This window comes from Phascolarctos cinereus, unplaced genomic scaffold (assembly GCF_003287225.1).
Source record: "Phascolarctos cinereus isolate Bilbo 61053 unplaced genomic scaffold, phaCin_HiC Scaffold_9;HRSCAF=440, whole genome shotgun sequence".
Taxonomy (NCBI): domain Eukaryota; kingdom Metazoa; phylum Chordata; class Mammalia; order Diprotodontia; family Phascolarctidae; genus Phascolarctos; species Phascolarctos cinereus.
Window position 1 is genome coordinate 129456805 of NW_027556402.1, and position 16135 is coordinate 129472939.

Below are 16135 nucleotides of genomic sequence, written 5' to 3' on the forward strand. Positions count from 1 at the left end.
ACAAAGTCAGGGGCAGCTAGGTGGCGCAGTGGATAAGGCACCAGCCCTGAAGTCAGGAGGACCTGAGTTCAAATCTGACCTCAGATCAAACACTTGATACTTACTAGGTGCATGACCCTGGGCAAGTCACTTAACCCCAGTTGCTTAAAAAAAAAAAGATAACAAAGTCAAAGCTCCTACATCCAAAGCCTCCAAGAAAAATATGAATTGAGGGGCAGCTAGGTGGTGCAGTGAATAGAAAAACAAGCCTTGGATTCAGGAGGACTTGAGTTCAAATCCAGCCTCAGATACATAATACTTACTAGCTGTCTGACCCTGGGCAAGTCACTTAACCCCATTGCCTAGCCCCTCCCCCCAAAAAAAAAGAACAAAAAAGAAAAATATGAATGGGTCTCAGGCCATGGAAGTGCTCAAAAATAATTTTGAAAATCAAGTAAAAAAAGTAAAGAAAAAATTGGGAAGAGAAATGAGAGTGAGGCAAGAAAATCATGAAAAATGAGTCAACAACTTGGTAAAGGAGATACACACACACACACACACACACACACACACACACACACACAAATACTGAAGAAAATAACACCTTATAAAACAGATTAACCCAAATGGCAAAAGAGGTCCAAAAAGCCAATGGGGAGAAGAATGTCTTAAAAAATAGAATTGGTTAAATGGAAAAGAAGGTCCAAAAGCTCATTGAAGACAATAATTCCTTAAAAATTAGAATGGAGCAAATAAAAGCTAATGACTTTATGAGGAATCAAGAAACAATAATAAAACAAAACCAAAAGAATAAAAGAGCAGAAGACAAAGTGAAATATCTCATTGGAAAATCAACTGACCAGGAAAATCAATCCAGGAGAGATAATTTAAAAATTATTGGACTATCTGAAACCCATGATCAAAAAAAGACATCATCTTTCAAGAAATTATCAAGGAAAACTAACCTGATATTCTAGAACCAGAGGATAAAATAGAAGTTAAAAAAAGACACCAATTACCTCCTGAAAGATTCCAAAATGAAAACTCCCAGGAATATTATAGCCAAATTCCAGAGCTTCCAGGTCAAGGAGAAAATATTGCAAACAACCAGAAAGAAATAATTCAAATACTGTGGAGCCACAGTCAGGATAACACAAGATTTAGAAGCTTCTACATTAATGGATCTGATGGCTTGGACAATGATATTCCTAAGGACAAATGAGCTAGGATCAAAACCAAGAATCACCTACCCAGCAAAACTGAGTATAATCCTTCAGAGGGGAAATGGATATTCAATGAAAACACCAAAGCTGAATAGAAAATTTGACTTTCAAATATCAAATATCAAATATCTCACAAGAGAAGCATAGAAAGGAAAACAAGAAAGGGAAATTATAAGGGACTTGATATGGGTAAACTATATATATTCCTTCATAGGAAGATGATACTTGTAACTTATAAGAACTTTCACATTATTAGGGAAGTTAGGAGGATGTGTGTGTGTGTGTGTGTGTTGTGTGTGTGTGTGTCTGTGTGTAAAGAGGGCACAGTTATGAGTTGAATATGAAGGGATGATACCTAAAAAATAAAAATAAGGGATAAAGGAAGAATGTACTAGGAGAAAGGGAAAGGGAGAGGTATAAAGGGGTAAATTATCTCCCATAAAAGAGGCAAGAAAAAGCTTTGACAATGGATGGGAATAGAGGGAGGTGAGGGAGAGTGAGTGAACCTTACTATCGTCAGAATTGGCTCAAAGAAGGAATAGCATGCACACTCAATTGAGTATAGAAATCTATCTTACCCTACAGGAAAGTAGGAGGGGAAGGGAATAAGAAAAGGGGGGGGGTGATACATGGGAGGGCAGATTGGGAGAAGGGTAGTCAAAAGCAAAACACTTTTGAGGAGGTACAGGGTGAAGGGAGAGAGAGAATAGAATAAACAAGGTGGGGGGAAATACAGTTAGCAATAATAACTGGGGGGGGGAAATTTGAAGCAAGTTTCTCTGATAAAAGCCTCATTTCTCAAAAATAGGGAGAACTGAGTCAAATTTATAAAAATAAGAGTCATTCCCCAACTGGTAAATGATGAATAGATATGAATAGTTTTCAGATGAAGTACCTATTTGTCTCTAATGGTAGCCATCTCAAAAGTGGGGGGAGGGAGGGAAGAAAAAAATATAATAAATGAATGGTTGTTAATTGAAAAAAAATTATTTTTAAAACTCCTAGATCAATAGACTTGAGTGCTTCAACTAGAGGGATGCCAATGTGAGTAGAACAGAAGAAATAGATGCAAGGAAGCTTGTGAGGATAAAAGAAACAGGGTTTGGCAATTGATTGAATATAGGAAATAAGAAAGAAGGAATATGACTGAGGTTTTAAGTCATGATGAAAGAATGATCATGGCTACAACAGAATTTAAGATTGAGAGAAAATGTAAATTTAGTGGAGAAATTGGTTTTTAATATGTTTAATTTGAAATATTGGTAGGTAATCCAGAATGAGTTGTCCATTTGGCAATTAGACATGTGGAGACCTCTTTTTTTTTTACCTTCAAAGTAGTTAGCTTACAATTCCCCCAACTAACATATTTATTATTTTTCCAGGGATTACTAAAAAGAAAACAAAAACAAAAACCTCACCTTTTTTATTCTTCACATCTATGATTTTTACCCCTGCTATAATAATTTTCCTAGTTTACCACTCTGATCATGTCATTCTCCACCTCAAAAATCTGAAGTTTCTCCCCACTGTTGACCAAATATAATACAATCTCCTTAGCCTGCTTGGTATTCAAAGGTCTCCACATTCTGATTCCAACTTACCTTTCCAACTTTTTTTTTAATAATAATTCTCTTCATGTGTTCTGTCATCCAGTCAAAATAAAGAGCTCACCTTTCCACAAGTATATCCTATGCATTTTCTGCCTGTGCTCCTGACATCCCACATAACAGGAAAGAGCTTCCTAATTCCCATTTCAGGCATTTTGAAATCCTTCCACTCCTTTAAGTCTCACTCCATTATTACCTCTTCCTTGAAGTCTTCCTTGATTACCCATTCCAGATCTGAAGGTGTTCTCCTCTTCTTGGAAGCCATCCTCATATTTTATTCCACTAGCACTTCCCAAATCACTTAAATTATCCTAATTTACATGATGATTACTAGGTTATTTGCCTCATTCCCCCAACCAAGTTAAGAAGCAACTGTGATGCTAAATTCAATTTCCCTGATTTTTTTTTAATTTAATCAACAAAATGTTATCCCAGGAATCTACAAAGAAGAATAATACCCTCTTTGTGTCGTAGAAATTCATAGTCCTATAAGGTTAATAAGATAATTGATTCAATTAAATACTTATTAAGTATCTGATAAGTACCTAGTATTAAGCATCCAATTAGTACCTAATATTAAGTACCTAATAATTAAGTACCTAGTCAGCTAGGTGGTATAGTGGATAAAGAACTGGGCCTGGAGTTAAGAAGTCTTGAGTTCAAATATGACCTCAGACTCTTACTAGCTGTGTGACCTTGGGCCACTCATTTAACCTCTATCATCAATGCAGAGATGATAATTGAACCCATGAATACTTAAGAGGTCAGTGAGAGTAAGAGTAAGGAGAATTGAGAAGTGGGTCCAGAATAGTCTTAGTATTGCATTATCAACTTCTAACTGAATTTATCTCCCTGAATGTTTCATAGATATCTACATAAAACATATCCCAAATAAAATTCATTATCTTTCCCACCAAATCTGCTTCTCCTTCAAACTTCACCACTTCTTGGAAACCTCCAACCACACAGGTAAATAATGTCGGATCCTTCTTTGATTCTTATATTTATCCACTTACTCAATATTGTCAATTCCATCTCCGTAACATCTTTCATCTTCTCCTTCTTCTTCCACTTACATAGCCATCACAGTAGCTGAGGCATCCAATGACTCTTACCTAGACTACTATAATAACTTGCCAATTGATCTCTTTGTCTCCAGTTTCTTCCTTCTCTAAACCATCCTCCGCAAAGATGGGAAAATACTTTTCTTAAAACATAGGTCCAATCATATCATTCCCTTGCTCAAAAATATTAAGTTACTATGCACTGATATAGTATAAAACAACCCTCCAATGTGGAATTTAAAGTCCTCCATGATCTTTGTCAATCAGACTCCCAAAACAAGTCATGTAATCCTCAGACAATCAATGACTCAAGAGAAAGAATGTGTTATCCCATAGTCAGTATTTTATTTCCAGGGAATTGGGGGTGGAGAAATAATTGGTTTTACTCATACTACTTAGCTATCATAATGAAAGAAACTTTGGTACTAAGCTTGCAACCATCCTTCAGAGTTCTAAGCTGCTTAAGTTAAACAGAAAGTCAGTTGAATATGTTTCTCCCAATTCTTAGTCAAATGGAAGAGACTCTTATCTGATTGTCACTATTTCTTTTGAAATGGCAATTACTTCAAATTATAACCAAATGTCAACAAGAGAGTATCCAATGCCTTTTGAACATGAGTAGAAGAAAAAATATATATATTTCACTGTCATGGAGAATTAAGAATAGGGGCAGCTAGGTGGTGCAGTGGATAGAGCATGGGCCCTGAAATCAGGAGCACCTGAGTTCAAATCTGGCCTCAGACACATAACACTTATTGGCTGTGTGACTCTGGGCAAGTCACTTAAACCCATTGCCTAGACAAAAAAAAAAAAAGAATTAAGAATGCCATTATACACCCAAAAGAGATTCTGGTCTTCTTAAGAAGGCTAAGGAATATGAGCCTTTGTCATGAATTGAATATGGAATGATGTTTATGCAGACTCTATGTTGGAAATAACACAGGTAAAACAAGATGGCAAAGGGGAATAAAATCAGAGATTAACAGGTAAATGAGAGAAAGTCTGTGAAGAAGAGCAGAAGGGATATGCAATGTTAAAGAGATGAATTTGAGCAAAGACACCTATCAAATTTCAGATGTCAGACACCACTAAGGAACAGTTGAGAATAGGATCATAGCACAGCAGTGAAGAAAAGCTGCTAAAGAGAAATGAGCAATCCCCTGACTATAGAAAGCCCAGTAGAAAATTTTGTTGGTAACCAATTGTGTAAAAACTACCAAGTAAATAAGATGGTGATTAATATTACAGCGTCACCATAAAGGACATCATCAAAGTGTTTTATAATATCCTGGGGAATTAAAACTAAATATTCTGTAATTTTGCAAAATAATGGAATGATAAATGAACACAAAAGTTTGATACGCTGAATATGTGACAGTGTGTTTTCGTATTTTACTAGTAGTTGATGGCCCTTATGACCAAATGGAATAATAAATATACAATGCTTGGCAAGGCCTAAAGTACTATATAAATATTATTCATGATCAAGATGGTAGTAGTGATGATCACAGTCATGGTTCTAGTAATGGTGACACATAACTCTAAAGGAATGTAAGAAATAACTGAGAGTTGGCCATCTGGTAGCGAAGTTTGTCATATTTCAAAAGAAGAGACTTCCCCAGTATTAGGAAGCAAAAGCCAACTATAGGATCATAGATTTAAAACTGAAGAAGACCCAAAAGTTGTCTAGTATGCCCTCTTAATTTTATAGATGAAGAAATTGAGACCCAGAGAGGGTAAATAACTTGCTCTAGGTCTTAGAGTTACTGTTGGAGGCTGATTTGGACCTAGATTCTTCAAATCTGAAGCTCTTCCCATAGTGCCACTTTGCAAATATGGTAGGTAGGGGACAGCACAGCAATATCTCCCATCATGTCAGCAGAGCAGAATTCAATTGAAATCATCAAGTCAATAAGCATTTAAGTTCTTATTATGTGCAATACAATGGCATAATGAACACATAGCCATTCATCAGCCAGGAAGAGTTGGATCCAAGTCTTACCTCTAAAAAAATTAGTTATATTACCATGAGCAAGTCACTCAATCTTGGTGACTCAGGCAACTCTCTAAGAATTTGTTATACGTGAGTTGACCGTATGTATCATGGAGGGAGTTTATACCCTGAATTTTTCCTACAGTATTGAGATCATAGTACTGTATACCAAAAAAAAAAAAAAAGATGGCACATTGGAGATACATAGACAAACAATGTTATGTCTCCTTCAATTAAAGCACTTCCTATCTAATGGAAACATTGGAGGAAATAGAGAATATGACACATATAAGAAAAATTTGATAAATGATAGAATGGTGATAAGGGTGAAAGAAAGATCCGAAGTTATATGAGCAAAATGAGAAGGGAGATAATACTTTTGCCTGGAAATGAGGGGTGCAGCTCAACAAATGGGGACAGGGAAGGAAAGTCAATTTCAATCAGGTATTTGTGTTTTATCATTCATTTTTAAAACAATTGGTTTGTGGGTGGCAGGGCCAAGATGGCAGAGTAAAAGCAGTGATTTGCTTGAGCTCTCCCCAAAATCCCTTCTAATACCTGTTAAAAAGTGGCTCTAAACAAATTCTAGGGCAGCAAAACCCACAGAAAGAAAGAGTGAAACAAATGTACAGCTTAAGACAAACTGGATGGTTGATTGCAAAGATCTATTGCATTGGGCTGGGAGAGCAACACAGTTCAGTGTGGGCATGCAGGCAAAGACCTGGCCTCAGCAAACCTGAAGCAGGCTTCAGAGGACTGAATCAGAGGCAGCTGTGGTGGTTTCCAGACTTCTCAACCCACAAACACCAAAGACAACTTAGAAGGGCAGTGGTAAAAGTCTGTGACTACTGTGAGAGAGAAGCTCAGTTCCAGCCCCAGTCCCAGCACAGCCCGGGGCAGCAGCTGGAGGGGGAATCTAGTGGCTGATCAGTGGGGTATTGCAGAGATCTCTTTGCTGGTGCTGAGGCAGAATTCTCTTGTTTGACTGTTCTTGGATCTCAGTCACAGTTCTGGTGGTGATCCTGGGGTGAGGAGGAATGCTGGTGTGGTGGAGCTTGTAGTGGTGGTCAAGAGTGAATCCTCCTCACAGTTCCAAGGTGGAAAAGAGTGTTTGTGGTCACTCATGGATCAGAACCCAGGTCAGGAAAGGAGTAAACACTTCGCCCCTGACTGTACCACCTTGGAACAACTGAAAACTTACAGGTCCCCAGAAGTATCTCTGAAAATAGCTACACAAAACCTTTGAAGATTGGAAAAGTATATTCTCCACACTGGAAGCAGACCTTGGCCTTAACAAAGAGTCTATAACTCAAATAATTGGCTGGGATCATGAACAAACTGTGCAAAAATAGTCAGGCTACAGAATCTTTCTTTGATGACAAAGAAGATCAAAACATGCAACCAGAAGACAACAAAGTCAAACCTTCTACATCCAATGCCTCCAAGAAAAATATGAATTAGTCCCAGGCCATGGAAGAGCTCAAAAAGGATGTTGAGAAGCAAGTAAGAGAAATAGAGGAAAAACTGGGAAGAGAAATAAGAGTGATGCAAGAAAATCATGAAAAGCAAGTCAACAGCTTGCTAAAGGAGACCCAAAAAATACTGAAGAAAATAGCACATTAAAAAACAGACTAACCCAAATGGCAAAAAAGGTTCAAAAAGCAAATGAGGAGAAGAATACCTTAAAAAGCAGAATTGGCCAAATGGAAAAGGAAATCCAAAAGTTCACTGAAGAAAATATTTCCTTAAAAATTAGAATAGGGCAATTGGAAGCTAGTGATTTTATGAGAAATCAATACACTGTAAAACAAAATCAAAAGAATGAAAAAAATGAAAGAAAATGTGAAATATCTCATTGGAAAAACAACTGACCTGGAAAATAGATCCAGGAGAAAGAATTTAAAAATTATTGGACTATCTGAAAGCCATGATCAAAAAAAGAGCCTAGACATCATCTTTCAAGAAATTATCAAGGAAAACTGCCTTGATATTTTAGAACCAGAGGGCAAAATAGAAATGGAAAGAATCCACCAGTCACCTCCTGAAAGAGATCCCCAAAGGAAAACTCCTAGGAATATTGTAGTCACATTTCAGAGTTCCCAGGTCAAGGAGAAAATATTACAACTGGCCAGAAAGAAACAATTCAAGTATTGTGGAAACACAATCAGGATAACACAAGATCTAGCAGCTACCACATTAAGGGACCAGAGGGCATGGAATATAATATGCCAGAGGGCAAAGGAGATAAGATTACAACCAAGAATAACCTACCCAGCAAAACTGAGTATAATTCTTCAGGGGAAAAAATGGGCATTCAGTGAAATAGAGGACTTTCAAGCACTCTTGATGAAAAGATAGCTGAATAGAAAATTTGACTTTCAAATACAAGACAAGAGAAGCATGAAGAAGTAAACATGAAATAGAAATCATAAGGGACTTATTAAGGTTGAACTGTTTACATTCCTACATGGAAAGATGATATTTGTAATTCATGAGATCTGTCAGTATTAGGGTAGTTGGAGGGAGAAAAATTATCTGTATGTGGATAGATAGATAGATAGATAGATAGATAGATAGATAGATAGATAGACAGACAGACAGATAGATAGTGGCACAGGGTGAGTTGAAGATGAAGGGGTGATATCTGGAGAATAAAATTAAGGGGTGAGAGAGGATTGTACTGGGAAAAGGAGAAAGGGAGAGGTACAATGGGGTAAATTATCTTACATAAAACAGACAAGAAAAGGGTTTTACAGTGGGAGGGAAGTGAGGGAAGGTGAGAGGGAATGAGTGAATCTTATTCTCATAGGCTTTGGCTTAAGGAGAGAATAACATACACAACTCAATTGCATATTGAAATCTATCTTACCCTACAGGAAAATAGGGAGGAAGGGGATAAGAGAGCAGGTGGATGATAGAGGGGAGGGAAGATTGGGGGAGTGGGTAAACAGAAGCAAACACTTCTGAGGAGGAACAGGGTCAAAAGAGAATATCAAATAAATGGAGGGCAGCATTGGATGAAGGGAAATACAGTTAGCTTTTCACAACATGAAAAACATGGAAATGTTTTGCATGACTGCATATGTATAACCTGTATTGAGTTGCTTGCTTTCTCAATGATGGTGGGTGGGAATGGAGGAAAGGAGTAACTTTGGAACCCAAAATTTTAAAAACAAATGTTAAATATTGTTTTCTCATGCAACTTGGAAATAAGATATACCGGCAATGGGGTATAGAAATCTATCCTGGCCCACGGGAAAATAGAAGAAGTAGGGGAGAAGATAAGGGGAGAAGGAGATAGATGGGAGGGAAGATTAGGGGAAGGGATATTCAGTATGTGCTCTGTCTTGGAGTTGGAGGAGGGACAAGATGGAGAGAAAATTTAGAACTCAAAATCTTGTGGAAGTGAATGTTGAAAACTAAAAATAAATTAATTAATAAAATTAGAAAAATTTTTTTAAATTTTAAGAGTTGGTTTGCCTTTATAATTATAATATCTCCTGATTATTATCTGAATTAGATATTAATCATTATTCTTTCATTGAAGAACATGTCTACCATTCTGTACTTTTATTTTCCTTTCCCTACTAATTCACTGTCTCTAAATATTTTTGACCCTGGTCCTAAAAATAGCAACTAAATTTAAATACTAATTAAAATAATCAATAAATGATAATCAAAATTAATTGAGCTTTAGGGACCACAGTGAGTTATTAATACCATTTACTAAGACTCAAAGATGTGATGATCTGTGTTAGTGGAGGAGGTAAAGATAATGGTGAAATCTCAGATTTGAAGTATCAAAGAACTGACATAATTTTAAGTAACCCACTACTACTTGCTAATTAGCAACTTTCCTTAATTACTAAAAATTAAGCAAATCTTTACTCACATAGGCACATCAACTTATATTTGGCCAAAAACAGAGTCTTATGCTAGATAAAACATTGGTCAGCATAAATACTCCTGGCCCTGCCTCAGATTCATAACCTAACATAGACATTTACAGCTTCTGTGCTTTAACCTCATCTATAAAATGCAGATTTTACCTGACCTCAGCCCACCTGGTGGGATATTGATAGCATTAATATAAACTAATGGGATCAAGGTCTTCTAGGTAATAAAGGTATTAAAATACATTATCAGATAAACCAAGACAAGTAAAACACCCTTTCAAAATGTAAATTGCTTCTTCCAGGCCAGCTAATTCTGAGAGGATTCCAGTAAATTATTCAAGAGCTGGGGTGGACAGAATATCTGATAGGAGGTATATCCAGTCACACTTGCCATGGTGTCTATTTCATGATCCCACTTGTCAACAGAATCACAGGATGTCAGTCATAATGAGCCCCAGAAGCTATTTAGACCAACCACATCCTGACCAACCCTTTGCTGTGTGAGTCAGTCAGCACACAGTTATTAAGGAACTTCTATGTTCCAGGCACTATGATAAGCCCTAGGGATCAGAAGAAAGCCAAAAGACAATCCCTGCTTTCAAGAAGCTTACAGGAGGAGACAACATGAAAACAACTATATAGAAACAAGATATATGCAGGAGAGACTGGAAATAATAAATAGAGGGAAGGCAATTGAATTAAGGGAGATTGGGAAAGGTGGAATTTTAACTAGGACTTAAAGAAAGCCGGGAGGTAAAGATGAGGAAAGAGAGCATTTCAGACTTGGGGAATAACCACTGAAAATGGGGTAAACCAGGGGGAAATCTCTCAGCCAGGAGTGTCTTGTTGAGAGAATAGCAAGATTAGTGTCACTGGGTTATAGAGTTGGGGGGGGTGGAAAGGAGAGGGATAAAATGAATGAACATTAGAAGGATACAGTTAAGTTATGAAGGGCTTTGAACACCAAATAGGGTTTTATATTTTATCCTAGAGGTGATAGGGAGCTACTGAAGTTTATTGATTAGGGGAAATGACATGGTCAAACCTGCAATTTAGGAAGATCACTATGATAGCTGAGTGGAGGGTGGACTGAAGTAGGGAAAGACCTGTGGCAAGCAGACCAAGCAGCAGGCAATTACAATAATCCAGGTCTCCAGTGATATGTCAAGATTGCCACAGTATTAAAAGACGGAAGAGGACATATGCAAGAGATGTCATGAAAATGGTATTGAGAGGCCTTAGCAGCAGATAGGATATAGAGGGTGAGAGAGAGTCAGAAATTGAGGATGACATTTAGTTTGTGTGCCTGGGTTACTGGGAGAGTGGTGGTACCCTCAAAAGTAATAGGGAAGTTAAGAAGATGGAAGGGTTTTGGGGGAAAAAATAATGAGTTCAAATTTAGACATGTTGAGTGGAAGACCTGTAGACAAGGTCATTTTATCTTTGTTTGAAGATCTCTAGAGAGAGGAAATCCTTTGCCTATCTAGGCAGCCCATGCTACATGTGGATAATTCTCTTTTTAGTAAGATTTCTCTTAGTTCCACCAGAAATTTATCTCTCTGCAAATAAGTACATTATAGCTCCTAGTTCTATACTTTGGGGACAAGTAGAGGAATTCTAATTCCATTTCCCCATGACAACTTTTGAAATACTCAGGGACAGCAATTATATCTTCCCAAAGACTTCTTTTCTTTGACTAAACATTCCCAATTACAATTTCTTCAAATATTCTTCACCAGGGCTCTGAAGTTACATCTTAGTAATATCCTTCAAAAATGTGCCTCAGTCAGAACCCAATACTCTTTATGTCATCTGGCTAGGACAGAGCACAGCAGAATTTTCACTTCCCTCTTCCTTGGTCATACAGAGATTGGATTAGATGGGCTCTGAGGCCACTTAATGCAACCAAAGATCAGATTCACTTTTTTGACACCCATATTACATTGTTTACATATATTGAGGTCACAATATATTAAAAGCCTACAGAACTTTTTCAGGCAAATTAATTCCTGTACATGCTTCCCTATAGTAATGATCTATATCCAGCCCAGGATATGATAGCAGTTGGCTAAGAAGGCAGACAGCATCTACTGGGAGATTTGGAATAGCATCAAAATGAGCCCTTAGGAATCATCCAGTTCAATTCAACTTAACAAGTATTGATTAAATGTAGGCTACAAGAAACGGATTGTGTTAGATGCAATGGATACAAAGGGGTAAAAAACAGTTTTTGCCCTCAACAAGCTTGCATTCTATATAGGGATGCAGGATAGGATGGGGTAGCTTATCCACAGAAAAAGGACATACACAATACATACTGCCTGTTTTGAAGTTGGATGAGTTCTGGCAGAATCCTAGTATCAGAAACTTTATAAAGTTTACTATGCTTCTTAGCTGGTTAGAACGAGGTGAAAGCTGATCGACCTTCTGGGGCAGTTTATGTTTATCTCCTTGCCTTCCCAGGTATGTTCATTTAAAAACTGACAAGGAATCAGTAATTGACTGGACTTCTGCTCTTTCTACCCAAAAATCAAATAGGAGGTGTTATTGGATGTTCTGGACTCCATATGAATTCCAGAAGCAGTAAAGCACATTGGCCTCCCTACAAGGTGGGCCCCGTATTTCCTGACAGGAAGAAAGATAACTATTATTCTATGTCAGGGATTTCCAGAGAAGTCAACTTTCCTAAATACCTTCTGTTTATTAATCATTTCACATTTTAAAAAACAGTTTTTACAAGTTTCATCTTATGAAGCCTCTGACCTACTCACTTAACCTTAGTCAGCCTTGATTTCCTCAACTGTAAAATGTAAATAATAATAAACATCCACTGTATAGTGTTATGAAGAACAAATTATATACATAAGGGGCTTTGAAAGTCTTGAAGCCCTATATAAATGCAACTATTATGATCATCCTTATTTTAATACATATATTATTATCTTCAGTTTCTAGATTAGGGCAGGAATCAGCAAGCTATGGCCCACTGGCCAAATCTAGTCTGGCTGGTTTTGTATACTCTGAGATAAAAAATAGTTTTTACATTTTTAGATACATTAAATAAATAAAACTTTTTAAATATAGATATAAAGACCAATCTTAGCTCTTCATACATAATCATGCAAAGGGCTGAATTTGGCTCATGTTGATAGTTCGTGGACTCCTGGATTAGAGCAGAAAAATTTAGAAGACATGGGGCACATTACCCAGAGTCACATGATGACTAACATTTTTCTTTCTTTTCCTTTTCTTTTATTCATAGTATTTATTTTTTCCAATTACATACAAAGGCAATTTTAAACATTCATTTTTGCAAAATGTTTGAGTTTCAAATTCTCTCTCTCTCTCTCTCTCTCTCTCTCTCTCTCTCTCTCTCTCTCTCTCTCTCTCTCTCCCTTCCCTCCCTACTCCCTAAAATTGTAACAATTTGATATAGGTTATATATGTGCAATCATGTAAAACATGTTTCCATATTAGTCGTGTTGTGAAAGAAGAAACAGACCCCAAGGGGAAAAACACAAAAAAAAAAGAAACGGAAAAAAAGTGAAAATAGTATTCTTTGATCTGCATTCAGAGTCTATCAGTTCTTTGCTGGATGTGAATAGCATTTTCAAATGCTTATACTTTGGAATTGTCTTGGATCATTTCATTGCTGAGAAGAGCTAAGTTGGTCATCACACAATGTTGTTGTCACTGTATACAATGTTCTCCTGGTTCTGCTCCCTTCACTTTGCATCATTTCATATAAGTCTTTCCAGGTGTTTCTGAAATCCACCTGCTCATCATTTCTTATAGCACAATAGTATTCCGTCACATTTATATACCACAACTTGTTCAGCTATTCCCCAATTAATGGGTATCTTCTCAATTTCTGATTCTTTACCACTACAAAAAGAACTGATACAAACATTTTTGTACATGTAGGTCCTTTTCCCTTTTTTAATGATGAATTAGTAACTTTGAAAGCCTCAGATCTTCCTGATTGAGTCTAAAGCCAGTTGTGGTTCTACCTTTCCTCAATGCCTCTAAACAAAGAAATATGTAGGGACAAAATGGAGGGACGTAATACGGAGGAACAAACGTGAAACATTTTTTGGACATAGACAAAGTGGGAGTGTTGTTTTGCTTAATTATGCATATTTTATACAATATTTTTGTTTTTATTTTTCTTTTCAATAGGGGTGTGAGGAAAAGAAAATAAATGCTTAACTGAAAATCAAGTTATATGAAAATATGGAGCTTTTTATCAGATTCGTCATATAATATTTCTATCTATTCATCTTCTACAACAGATACTGTTATCTAAGTGATAATGAGTTTCATGGAAGTCTTTTTGCAAATATTTTCATAAATATTGAAATACAAGAAAATCAAATGTCCCTTGAAATAATGTTTCTTTTGCCCAGTAAAACCAGGCCAAATCCACCCCTGGGAGAAACCAAGGAGAACCTGTGAGTCATTCTTTCTTTTAACTGAAACTTCTTTTTGTATAATGGTTTTCTTTATAGGAAAATGTCATAATAAAGATAATTTAGTTCTTCCAGTAATACATCCACTTGGTCATCAAGTATAGAGCAAAATCAGCTAACTTAATGTTTAGAATTTGTCTAAAAACTACAGGATTCTCAGGACTTTTTTTTCTTTTCTACCACTGCAGAAACCAAAGCAGGTTAAAGGGGCTCAAAGGTCATTTTGTATTTTTTTTTGTTTCAAAGATGACACGGTCAGACTATTCATAGGCAAGTGTCCATTATATGGATAATGAAGTGACCATCCTATTCCATAGTTAGCTAGGCTTCTTATTTAAAAAAAAAAGAGTGCCAATCTGTTGCTGGGGCCATTCTTAAAATCTTTCTGGCATGATGAAACCTGCCATTTCTTGTACTCCGCTGTCACAGACTTCAAGGTTTCCATACTATGTATATAAATGTAATGAAATACCATTGTGCCACAAAAAAAAAAACTAAGAAAGAAGGAGTTGCAGAGAAACCTGGAATTACTCAAATGAACTGATGTAGAATAAAGTGAGCAGAAAAAAATTTTGCAATAATAATAGCATTCATTATAAAAGGATCAACTTTGAAAGACTTAATATCTCTCTATCAATTCAATGATCGGCTATGATTCCAGAGGACCAAGGACGAAGCATGCTACCCACCTCCTGATACATGATGGATACAAGATGCAGAATGGCAGATGCATTTTTGGATATGACCAATACACAAACTTCTTTTGTTTGACTATGTTTTTTGTTTTTCTCAGCAGGATAGGGAGATGTACTAGAGAGAAAAATAAATGTTTGATAATTGAAAAAAATTAACATAATTAAAAAATAAAAACAAATAGAAAAGATATGCATACCACAATGAGGCACTGATCTAATGTCCACAACAACTTAGTGAGTTATTACATTGTTTTGACCAATTGTATCTCACTTCCAGTTAGTGGCAGTGAGAACTGCTTAAAATTCTAAATCTGCACTAACCACCTTTGGGAAGAGTAGTAGAATTCAAAGTGAGGAAAACCGTGTGTTAAATTTAGTGCATTTTATCCCCATTTCATGGATGAGGAAGTTTAGATCATAACAACAACAACAACAACAATAAGTTGACTGACATTTGCATAGTGCTTTAAGGTTTAAAAAGTACTTCATATATATATAATCTCATTTGATCCTTACAACAAAAAACTGGAATTTTTTGGAACTGGAATTAATATTCTTGTTTTGCAGATGAGGAGACTAAGGCTCATTTACGTAGTCACTTGTCAAGGGTCTCATAACTGGTAATTGTTGGAAGCAGGGTTTGAACTCCAGTCCTAAGAGGAATTGATTTTCAAATTCAATTCAGTCAGCACAACTGTTTATTTATTAAACAAATCCTATGCAAAGCCCTTTACTACGTGTTGTGGATATAACAACAAAATCAAAATACTCTATGCCTTTCATCAACTAACTCGAACTCAGAACAAGTCTTCTAGCTGCCAGGACAGTATCCTTTGTACCATATTACATTACCAATTGGTAGTTGGTGCAGGGTTAGATATTTCTGTAGGAAGATGCACCTACATAGCAACCCTAATCAGTCCTAAAGATTTTTTGTTGAGCAGTTTTCAGTTTTGTTCAATAGAGTATTCATGACCTCATTTGGAGTTTTCTTGGCAATGATACTGGAGTGGTTTACCATTTCCTTCTCAAGCTCATTTTACAGAAAAGGAAACTAAGGCAAATAGGGGTAAGTGGCTTGCCCAAGGTCACATAGGTAATAAGTGTCTGAGGTGGGATTTGAACTTGAGTATTCCTGTCTCCAGGCCTGGCACTCTATCCAGTGTGCCACCTAGCTGCCCCAGAGACTATATAATAAGAAATAAACAA